Source organism: Protopterus annectens, chromosome 8.part0 (assembly GCF_019279795.1).
Source record: "Protopterus annectens isolate FY-2018-M chromosome 8.part0, PAN1.0, whole genome shotgun sequence".
NCBI lineage: Eukaryota > Metazoa > Chordata > Ceratodontiformes > Protopteridae > Protopterus > Protopterus annectens.
The window spans coordinates 565,748,185-565,760,302 of NC_056741.1; positions in this window are offsets into that span (position 1 = coordinate 565,748,185).

Genomic DNA, 12,118 nt, shown 5'->3' on the forward strand with positions numbered 1-12,118 from the left:
GGGCCAGAAGCTCCTTCCACCTTTTGATTTATCTATTTTTTTCAAATTGTTACATATTTTCCTCTAGATTGTCCTATATTCCCCCTTACTGCAACTGTGTCTTCTTTTTTTTTACAGTCACCCTCTTCTACCAAATGCGGGTGTCCCCCCACTGGGATTGGCTACCTCTGTAAATCTACTTAACCGATTGGCTGCCTCTGAATACATGATTAACTGCAAGACCATGTCCCAAGACTGGATACAATGTCAAAGTCTACTAAGAGTACATGTACTCTGATAAGCTACAGTTCTTAAGTCTGCTGTTAAATTGTGTTATTAATTAAGTTAGGGTAGTGGCATGCACACAAATTGGGTCACAATTATCTAGGCCCCCCCACCCATCTCCCACTACACAGCTATCTTTTTGCTTACTCTTGCCTATTTATTGGGCAAGTTAACATTTTATTTCTCCTGCTTTACACGTTACGCATGGGACTTTTTATGCCCAACATAGATCTCTGCACAATCTGGCAGTGACTTGTGGTACTTCACCAGACACTGATAGCTTACTCTTATGCTCCTTGGTCTGCTTCTCATGGTTCAACCCACTCTGTAAGCCCTCATTCCATCAGGCTCACTCTGCTCCCCTACCCTACCCCCAAATTCCATCCACCCCACTTACTCTAAATTTATACTCTAACCCTCTTTTACCACTCCCTTTCATGTCCTCCTCTCTCTTTCACCCCATTGTATCAGATCTCTCATAATCCCTACCTACCACACCCTCTCCATCTTCTCACTTAACAAACTGAAACACAACCCCACAAATCTAGTCACCTACCACCTCCCATGTAAATACACCCCCTTTACACAACAATACAAACTCTAGTTCCCCATTTACTCAAACTCTTCCATACCACAGCTCACTCAACTAAAAATCCCATCCTCCAAACCCTACTCTTCTTTCAAATACACCCATCCTTACCGTGTTTCTCATCTTAGTTTCCACTCCACTTCATTTTCTACTCTATCATCAGTCCTCCTACCAAACTAAATTATCTCCCTTGCACTTTCCTCCAACACTTACTCACCCTCTTAAAGAATTAGAAACACCCCACACTTTCTCAATATCATCCTCTCCGTTTGACCCTTCCAACCCACTCATACTAAAATTAAATTAGTTCTTAACCCCACACATCCTCTCAAACCTAAGCCAAAATAAAACACATACAACTTTAAAAGTCCTACTTTTATACCCATTACCAAAAGTATATTCCTATCTGGAGACATTCAGCCCAACCAAGGCCCCCTCCCATTATCCTCTCACAACACCCTCTCCTCCCCTCCCCTCACCCAATACCTCCTCAAAATATTTAAACATATACTCCATGAACATTCACATCATTCTGAACAAAGTTAGTGACTTCAACTCATGGATTACCCATTACTCTCCTGACTTAATAACTCTCTCTGAAATGTCGCTTAAACCCCCATATCACAGACAATGAAATTCTATCCCCTGGTTACAATATCCTCCCCTTGGATATGGTACACAAAAAGGGCGAAGGAGTAGCAATAATTTATTCTGACCAACTAATCTTAGCCCCCGTGTCCATCTCACTACCCAACTTTCACCCTGCATAACTCTTAAAGGTAAACTGTCAACTTACCAATCACAAGAAACTCAAGTTGCTGCTAAATGTATCCCCATTCTTGAACAAATTCTCTCCTGGATTGCTCATCACATATCTTTTGAAATTATAATTCTGGGTGATGTAAACATTGATTGGCATACCCTGTGCACTGACTTTCCTAACTCCAGCATAAATCTCCACAACTTCACACAACTAATTTCAACCCCTACTCATTTTAACAAGCCAAACAATTCTAGCTATATCCTTGACTGGATCCTAGTATCCCATCCAAGTGTTTACCACAGCCCTGAAACTCTACCTGATTCTATAAGTGACCATCTTCCCACCTGCATTCAAAGATACTCCCAGCAACATATCAGATGCATAAATTCAAAGAATGCCACAGTCTCTTTAATTTCAACTCTGTTGTGTTTAACAACAGAATTGCCTCTACTAACTGGTCCTTCCTTTTCCTTTTCCCATACCCCTTGATGATGCTGTACATAAGTTCAACCACATTTTTCTAGATATTCTTAACTCCCTAGCTCCCCTTAGGAAAATCCGAGTAAAATCTCTCTTTGCACCATGGCTCATTCAAACTGCTCACTTTTTAATGCACAAGAGGAATAATGCTTGGAATAACTTGCAAAGAACTAAATCCCCTACCCACCTCCAAAACTATAAGGAATTCTGTAACTTCACTAAAAAATGTAAATAATTATACAAAGTACTTCTACCTAAAGCCTCAAGCCAATCATCACAGCAATCCTAAAATTTTCTTGAACACCATTAACAAGATTCTTCATCCTGGTAGCCCCAATATACCTAACCCTTGCACTAACAATTCTCCAACTGAAACAGCCACTGTTCTTAACTCTTACTTCATTGACTCCATCAGCAAACTAACCCAAAGTAGTCACACCTCCAACCTCCCTGTTGCCACCTATTCCTCGTGCCACAAAACACTTTCTCACTCAAACCTTTTCCCACTTCTTACATTAGATCTGTACTTAATAAACTAACGCCATGCTCTCCCTCGGCTGACAATCTACCCCCCCCTTCCCACAGCTTGCTGCTAACTCAATAGCCTTCCCTATTTCCATCCTGATCAACTGATCTGTTCAAGAATCTAGCATCCTCAGTATCTGGAAAACATTCTTTACCATAAGGGAAGATACTCCACTGACCTGTCTAACTACAGGCCCATAGCCATCCTGTCCTCCCTCTCTAAACTTTGTGAAAAATGTATACAAAAGCAGCTCCTTGATTATCTTCTTCAGGAAAATCTACTCACTTCTACCCAACATGGCTTACGTCCTAACCATAGCACAACTACTGCTCTAATTTCTTTCACACAAACTATTTCTGAAGCCAGAGACAATAATAAACTTGTTTCCTGTCTACATCTAGACCTCTCCAAAGCCCTTGACACTGTCTCTTACCCCAAACTCCTTACCAAATTGTCTGATCTTAGTCTCTCTTACTCCTCTCTTAAATGGTTCTCAAGTTACCTCTCTAACAGACAGCAGTCTGTCAGATGGCTCTCCTCCCTCCTCCCATTCCTTCCTGTCAATACAGAAGTACTGCAGGGTTCCATTCTTGGACCTCTGTTATTTAATATCTTCACTAACTGTCTGCACACTTCCTGCTCTCACTCCTCTCTCATACAATATGCAGATGATGCAACTATCATCTACACTTCAGACAGTCTATCTCACATCCACAATTTGACCCAAATGTCTTTCAACTCTGTCGAAACATGGTTACCTGACAATCAACTCAATCAACTCATACTTTATCCCAAGAAAACCAAACTCTTCTTCTTTCTCCCCAAATCTCTTTCTCATCATAAATCTACATTTACCATCACATCACTCAACAACACTGTTATCAATGTTGAAACACATACCAAGCTCTTGGGCGCTATCATTGAGGATCAACTTAAATTTGATCTACACATCTGTAATTGTATAAAAAAGACCCACCAAAATCTGGGTTTGCTGTATTGAAACAAAAAATCCCTTACAAGACTCTAGACTCTTCCTTGCACATGCCTACCTTCTTCTCAGTTTACTGTATCCCTCACCGATCCTAAGTAACCTATAATCCTCTCTAAAGTCTAAGCTTGAACTCACTTATTATAAAATCACTAGATTCGTTATAAACCAACCTTACAACTCTCAACACTGCCTTTCTCTCAAATCTATTTGCTGGCTTGAACTTGCCCAACATTTCTTACTTCCTCAGCTGCACTTTATTCACTCCATCCTCAACAAACCTACTTCCTGCCTTGCCATCTCATCCCTCATCTCCTTTTATACTTTTACCTGCTCTCTTCGGAGCTCAGATCAGTTCCTCTTGGATATCTATAAACCCCCCAAAAATTGGATAACATCTATATAGCTACTCTGCTGCCTTAGCCTGAAGCAAACTCCCTCTGTCCATCAGAACTATATCTAATACTCAACTTCAAAAGGCCGTACAAGAAACTCTACTACACTCATGGATCTATTCCTGCCAAAGTCCAACCTAACACTCTCTGTCAATTGATTACCTTAAGACAACAAATTGGAAAAAAACTGCAAACAAGAACCACTCTGGCAAAGGAAGGATCCACAAACGACCTCCAATCAATAGCGTAAAAAGAATTTATTTAATAAATTCCACTTCAAACGATAAAAACAACAGAGTTCTCATCCAAAAGAAACAACACAGTAAAGTTAAGCGCTTTCACCTAGTTCAAATACCAGGCTTCTTCAGAACTCTGACCAAAGTAATTTGCCCCATTAAATAGTTTAAAAAACATCATGTGACAAACCCTCCAAATGCAATTCAATTATTTAAAGAAACAATACATTCATTTATACAATGAGACCTGGTCCACTAAGTTAAAATCTATTGGACAAAAAATGTCAAAATACAAATAGATGCAAGGTGTAAATCCAATATATAATTCATACAATAAAAACAAAACACTTTAATAATAATTAACAATTAATGATTAAAATACACATTCCCAATCATAATATGGCAGCTCTTAGTTTTAAAACACTGCCTATATTAATGTTGTCATTTAGTCCCAGGGCTCTTCCAGCATCTAATTTAAGTTGCCAAAGCAACTCCCTATATTCCAATTTGGATTCCCAACTACCGCCCCGGGGATCCCTACAAACCTGCTCAAGTACAAAAAACTTCTCAATTGACTACCTTAATATCTCTCAACCTTCCTTCCTCTGCCTACCTTACTACTTTCAGCATTGCACTCTTCACTTTCTGATGTCCTTTTTTATATTCCCTACTACATATGTACTGCATACATCTTCTCTACCTGACTGTACTATTTTATGTCCAACTGCTTTCTCTCCTTAGCTTCCTTACCTGCTCTACTTTGTACTATCTCTGGACATCTTTTGTGATTATAGTAAAAAGCATTGACTTCATGTATCTTTTACATTACTGCCTGCTGAATTTTATAATTCATGTATTGTGTGTATTGTATTTAAGTATCTTATTCGTATCTTCAGTCATCTCTGTACTGCAGTATACACTTATATTTGAAACCTTTCTGTGCATACTGTTATACACTGACTTGCCAAGTTTTCTGTGAGGAGCTTTTCTCCCTGGGCCTCCACTAAAAATGGGCTCATGCTCAGTCAGATATACCCGGTTAACAAATAAATAATAATAAATAAATAAATGTCCATAGTTATTTAATAATTTTGTCATGTTGAAGTAGATAAGAATCAGTCAGCAACTGAAAGTGCCAAAGATAAAAGAAAGAAAACTAAAAAGGACCAGAAAAAAAGGAAAGACAATTGGTAAAGCCAACAGATGAATTAGCAATTACAGAAAACTTTTAGAACAACCACATGTTGGCCAAGTTTGATGCAGGAATAGATAAAGAGAGCTGCAGTTAAACCACAAGATGAGTGGCTTATAATGGTGGCCCAGGATAATCATTTATGTTCAGATTAGTTTACAAAGTCTGTATAAAAAGTAGGAGAAACAGATAAATACAGGTTTTGTAAGATAGAACTGGAAACAATTATACACCTCACTGTTGGTTGTAGTACTTTCATGGCTGAGGATCTGTATACTGAAAGGCACAATAATGTGTCAGGACTGTTGCACTGGGGATTGTGCAAACACTAAAAATGAATCATAAAGCATTATTGACAACAATGAAGTTTAGATCACATGGGATCACCCAATACCAAGTAGTGCTCATCTGTCAATAAAGGAATTTCTACTGGAATGTGAACTGAGTATGTTTCATTTTTTCAAGCTAAGGACTACTGAATTACCTCTCACATGTACCTTGAACTAATGGGACACTGAAACAAGAAGGATCCCAGGGCAACGAGAGGAAAGAAGCACCTGGTTATCAAGAGGTTTCTTCCACTGAAGCATCTCCACCAATTACAGCAAGTGGAAATCCATTTCTTAGTCAATATTAACAGATGAGAAAATAGATGCAAGAAAAATAGATACAGTGGTCCAAGAAAAAAAAAGACAAAAGTAACATTAATAATTGAAATTACTGTATCCAGCAATTATAGAGTCTTACAAACTGACAGACAAAAAGTCATAAAATACCAGGGTTTGGAAGCAGAAATGAGAGCAATATGGAATAAAAATACCCAGACAGTTCCACTAATAAGAGAAGTAATAGAAGTAATAAAATAAAATTAAATATACCATCAACACATGTAACCCTGTATGAAATGCAGAAGGAAGCAATTCTGGGTACATTAAAGGTGCTGAGAAGTGCATCCTTTGTTAACATCAAAGACTGAAGCAATAATGATTTCATGAACTCTACCCTGACTTAGTACTGGGGTCCATTCCCATCATGGCATTAGACAATCAAAACACTTGGAGAAATTAAAAAAGGCAGCATCAGCTATGTGTACATTCTTCTTAATAAAGACTGAAACATCTTCTCCTTTAGATTTTATGTTTTACCAACTGCAACAAAATATCCTAGATCCTTTTCTTTGTCTTATAATACCACAAAGACTATTTTTATTAAAACCCCACCCCCTATGCTTTACTGACCTGAATGTATCCATAAAGAATTAAAAAACAAAGTGTCTTGGGTATTTAGAAGGCATGTAGCTGAAATGTTGCCATCTCCTTGAGAGGTTATTTGCATATATCCCACGGGCCTCTACTACAGGAGATTTTTGGTTTTACACAGTGAGGACATTAGCCTGGCTGGGTCTTTCTTGCAGTTTTTATTTAATTATATATTTGGGATATATACTACTGAAATGGGTTGTTACATTGGAATGAAACAAGAGTAGAAGTACAAATCTGAATGTTTTTGGCTATTCCCTTAAGACTGGTGCAACCATATAGAAGCTGGGGTACTGTTCCAAAAGTCCTTGCTACACCCCTCCAGATCTATCATTATTAGATTAAAAATATTTAAGTAGTTATCACAATAGATTTGATGGGATTTGTAGAGTAAAACTGTAAACTGTACATGTGAGGACTATTTTTAGATTCCATACTATAGACCGATTTCTGCGAAAGATATGCCGGTTCACACAAATATTACATACATACATACATACAAATATTTCAAGCACAGTCATTAATGCCCTTCTAGCTTGCCAATATACCAAAACATTTGTTCCCATAATAAGTATCCAGGCTGTACTAGTACTTGTTTTAATGTAATTTGTTAGTCTGTTCCAAGCATCAGCTACTCTGTCAGAGAACCAATAAGAACACTTCTCATTCCTATAGAATCTCCTACATAGGTTATCTGATGATTCTCTAGTACTTTTTGTTAACCCCAAACGTTCCCAGAGGTACTTGTCCCTAAATGCCCTATATATCTGAATAAGATCTGCTCTTAGATATCTGTAAGAGACACTGTACAAGTTCAAATATTTTAGTCTTTCATAATAACTTATATTTTCACATCCATGGATTCCCTTGGTATATTTCCGTTGTACTCTTTCCAGTTTACTCATGCTTGTCTTCATATAGGGTTTCCATATTGTTATTCCATACTCATGTTTGGGTCTAATATAACTAATAACTAACAAACAATGACTTCATTATTTTTGACTTCCTAGACTTTATACATCTTTTTATACAACATATATACTATAGTTCTATAATTATCATTAACCAATTGGTTGATATGATTAGGAAAAACTCATAGCTGAATCTACCTATATACCTAGGTACTAAATGAGTCTACAGTTTCAATCACTGTGTGCTGTATTAAATATTCACCTTTCAATTTATGTCTTCCAAATATATGTTTAGTTTTTGATGTATTTATCAGCATATTATTTTCTTGTGCCTTTGAAACATCAGCAGTGTTAGTATTTCCACCTGTTGTTGGCATTAAGTACATTTCCACCTGCATGTTAGCATTGAATATGACCTGCAGTACTACAGATGGCATTCAAGTGGGCTGTACCGTTCGGCAGCCTGGAGATGTATGTGACTCACTACAGTCTCCCTGATGTGCATGATGGGTTCAGGATGTGCCAAAGCCAGGAGCGGATAAAACAATTCATTTGATTGGAATGGCTAGGAATCACATTATCTATTCCTGGTATTTGAAGACACTTCAAGCAATTAGTATGACGTACTGCCTGTACCTGCAATGGACTCCAACCACATCCTGCACCATTCTGGGGAGTATGCCATACAGAGAGGTTTGGCATACCTCTCAACTGTCCCTGATTTTGCAGAACCCCCTGATTTTGTATCATATTTTTCCCAGGTCCTTTGTTAAACTTTTGATTTTCTGATAAACCACAGAAGAACAGTGAGTCAATATTACCAGATGTTAGAGTTTCTTGTTCTGAAAATGTATGTTGATAAAAAAAATGTTGTTCTATTTAACATTTTAAGTGAATTAGAGTAATGTTAAAAAAATGTCCCAGAGTTTGAGTCTTTGTCTAACCATTATTTTTGGCTTCATCCAGAATTCTTGAGCAAAGAAGTTGACAGGTATGGATCGAGGTAGCATGAACAATACTTCAAAGGCTCTCCACAATCCTATTCCGATCTCATAGTATCTAGACCGTCTTCTTTCCATACTCCGATCTTCTCTGTGCTGATACTCTGGCTATACAATCCTCAGATAAATGTTCGAGTATAATTTGTGAAGCATAAATTAAAATTCACTCCTGCCTACCTCTGATTATCCATTTTCCTTTCTGAACCTAGGTCTACAGCATTATAAATGAAAAGGAATATATTACATCCTGGTCATCTCCTATATAACAAACAGATCTTATCTATGCAATCGCAACACATTCTGAAAAATATAGATACAACATATTTAAAAATATTCAATTCAGGCCATGCAAAATATTGCCCTTCAGGTATTTTTTCCTCCCAAACACTATATGGCATATAAATGTAGCTCAAACCTATATATTACAATATGGGCTTTAATAAGTCAGACATAATTAGTTCACAGGTTCATAGGCTTAGACTAAGCTTGCAGCTAAAAGGCCAACCAGAAGCACAGATATGTAACCTCTGCAGTGATAAAACTAGTCTAAATTAGACTTTCTGTTGGTGACGTATGCAGCACAGATTTCAATAATTTATGCAAGCTATACCTAACTTGCAGACAGTAAAAAGCAATATCACTTCCATTCAAAAACCTTCTACCATTATGAGGCAAAAAAAGTATAATTAAATTTAAATCACGCTTCAGGAGACGTGATGCAGTCAAAGTAAACCATATTTGCATTTACTAAGTGTTCCTCCAGAAGTAAGTTATAATGGTTGTAGAACCTCAGTATAAAAGCCAACAATACAGAGCACATTCTTATATTAAGTTTAGGTAGTAGTGCCTATATTTACACACAGGTTCACCTACAGCATATGCAAACATGTTTTATATCTAAGCACTTGAATGTAATCCAATAGTGCCCCTCCTAAGAATAAAACATAACAGTTTCAGAGGAATGAAAATTAGAAGATGCAAACATCATATCCTTGAATGCACTGACAGTAGTCGAGGTCCCTATCCTAACAAAACTGTCTTCTTGGAGTCCTTCTGATGTAATATAATAAAAGCTGTCTGTCACTGTAAAAACTCAACCAACTACAAACACAGTCCATGATGTCTGTGCATTAAAATGGAAACCTGCTTGTGCAGATTTCTACTAAAAGGTACTGCCAACATTAGTTTGGTAAACATGACTGTAAATGTGTGGAGCAGTCAATCTCATCCTTCTGGTATACCCCAAAAGGCTATTAGATAGGGAGGTAGTAAGTTAGTAAACTGATGGAGATGATGACCCTGTAAGTACAGCAGAAATTTAATACAGAATGTTTTCTCCTACAGTTGTAACAGCCCATCCACCCTCCTCTGAATGCATTTAGTTTTGTGCTATAGTATCATCCCACCTCCCACCTTCACACTCTTTAAATCCCTCTGTCTACTTTCCCTTCTCCCAAATCCAGACATGTATCTAGCATGTTTTAGTATGGGAGTTATGGCAACCTAATTAAGACACTTTATTTAATTTCTATGAAAACTTTTATAGATGTATCAAGTGGTGCAGTGGTTTGTGATGTTACCTCACAGCAAGAGGTCCCCTGGTTTGATTCTCAGCTGGGGTGCCCTCTGTGTGGAGACTGGGTTTCCTCCAGGTGCCCTGGTTTCCTCCCACGTTACAAAGACATGAATCTGCAGCACTTCTCCCTGGTGCGCTGTTGAAAATTGGCTTGTTCCAAGTTGGAGTTTCCTGGTAAACAAATGTTAAATAAATAAAAACTGTCACCCTATGGTAAAAAGGTAGGGGACTTTTACTGGAGGGGAAAAAATATACACTTTCCATTACTGTATGTGATACTTGCTGTTTCGTCCATGGGCTTGATCAGTTACATGTAAGACTAAGTATGTTATTTTCTGTGCAGTTCAGATGAACGTACTTATTCCTCAGCCTTGCAGCTTTTCCTTTTAATTGTGTTTCTAGAGTTACCATTATTAGATGGTGAATTCTGAAAAGTACTAGCTTAATTGTTACCTGGGAGTCATATCTGCAGAAGAGTTACAGCAAGGAAAATGTCTGCGATTTGTGGGAGGATGACACAATGGTTAAGGTGTTTATCTTATAGACACAAGGTGCAGGGTTTGATTCTCATGTGGGGTGAATGGCTAGGCTTAAAATGGCCCAGAAGGGCACTTTGCTTAGTACTAATCTATGAACCTATGCAATTTCTAAAAGGTGTCAGCAACTAACCTGCTCACATCAGGAGAACAATGACATGCATGGAAAATCAACAAATCTTGACTCTCCTCATTTGTGGCTCTTTATTTCCACCTACTGTCAGCCATATCTGAGCTTCTGCTCAGGTTACTGGCTGGTTTATACCAATTGTGGCAGATCCAGCTCTATCCAAATTACTTTTCTATAACTATTTGTGATATTTTCATAAATCGCAAACAGACATAATTGGTGTGTTATAGAATGTTTGTCCTCATACAAAGCCTAACATGTTCATCAATCCCAGGGTTTTCCTTTATGTTTGTACTTGTAAACTAGATAAGCATGCATTCTAGAGTAGTGCAAGCAAGTGCTGAAATATTACAAAAAGTGATGCTAATGTAGACAGACTACTGAGGAAATAATTTGTATCTAAGATGAACATAAATACTGCAGAATGGCTGGTGGATAACAAGCCTTTGTTACAGATACATATTTCAGACAAGCACAAGATACCTTTCCATGTTTGAACTGTTATGTAATTTAATAAGAGTTCTGAGTGTCTGGTTTATTCTTTTTATGACCGATTAATGATTTTTTTAGTATATTTGAATTTTTCTTTGGTCATGTTTTTATCAATGTTCTTTTATCAGCTGTAGATAATTTTTGTATCTACCTATAGATGGATATCAGTACCTGTGGATCTGCAGGTGCTTGATCCAGTGTATGAATTATCACTCCATTTCCATTACCCTATATTAAATACCCATGGGAGGACCCCCACTCTCCATAAGAAGGTTGCCTCATCAGTGACCCACTCTTTAATACCAGATATGTGACAATACCAACAGCAACCTCTGGACAGTTGTTGTCCAGGCAACCATAAGGGAGCTTGGTCCCTCCAGTCCCCACACCACTGCTTTTTCCATCATTCTGTGGTCCTTTGCTTTACCTGGCTTGGTCCTTATCCCTATGGCTTGAAGGCCTGACTTACTATGGCTTAATTCCCACTAAACCAGTGCTGATCACATTTAAGGTAGACCGTAATTATCCTCAAGACAGAGAATTACATGGCTTCCCCACACTGTCAGAAACTATTCCTTTTCCAGATTAGTGAGAGGAGAAATTTTTGACAAATTTAATCTCATCCTCTTAGTAGCTGCTACAGGCACTCAGTTCTCTACAAGGCCATGCATTGCCATCCCCCCAACATGTGCATACTCCCACCCTCATGTCAGTGAAGGTCACCTTACAATGGCTTGGCAGCTCCAATTTACTGCTTTTTGTCATCTACTGGCCTCCACT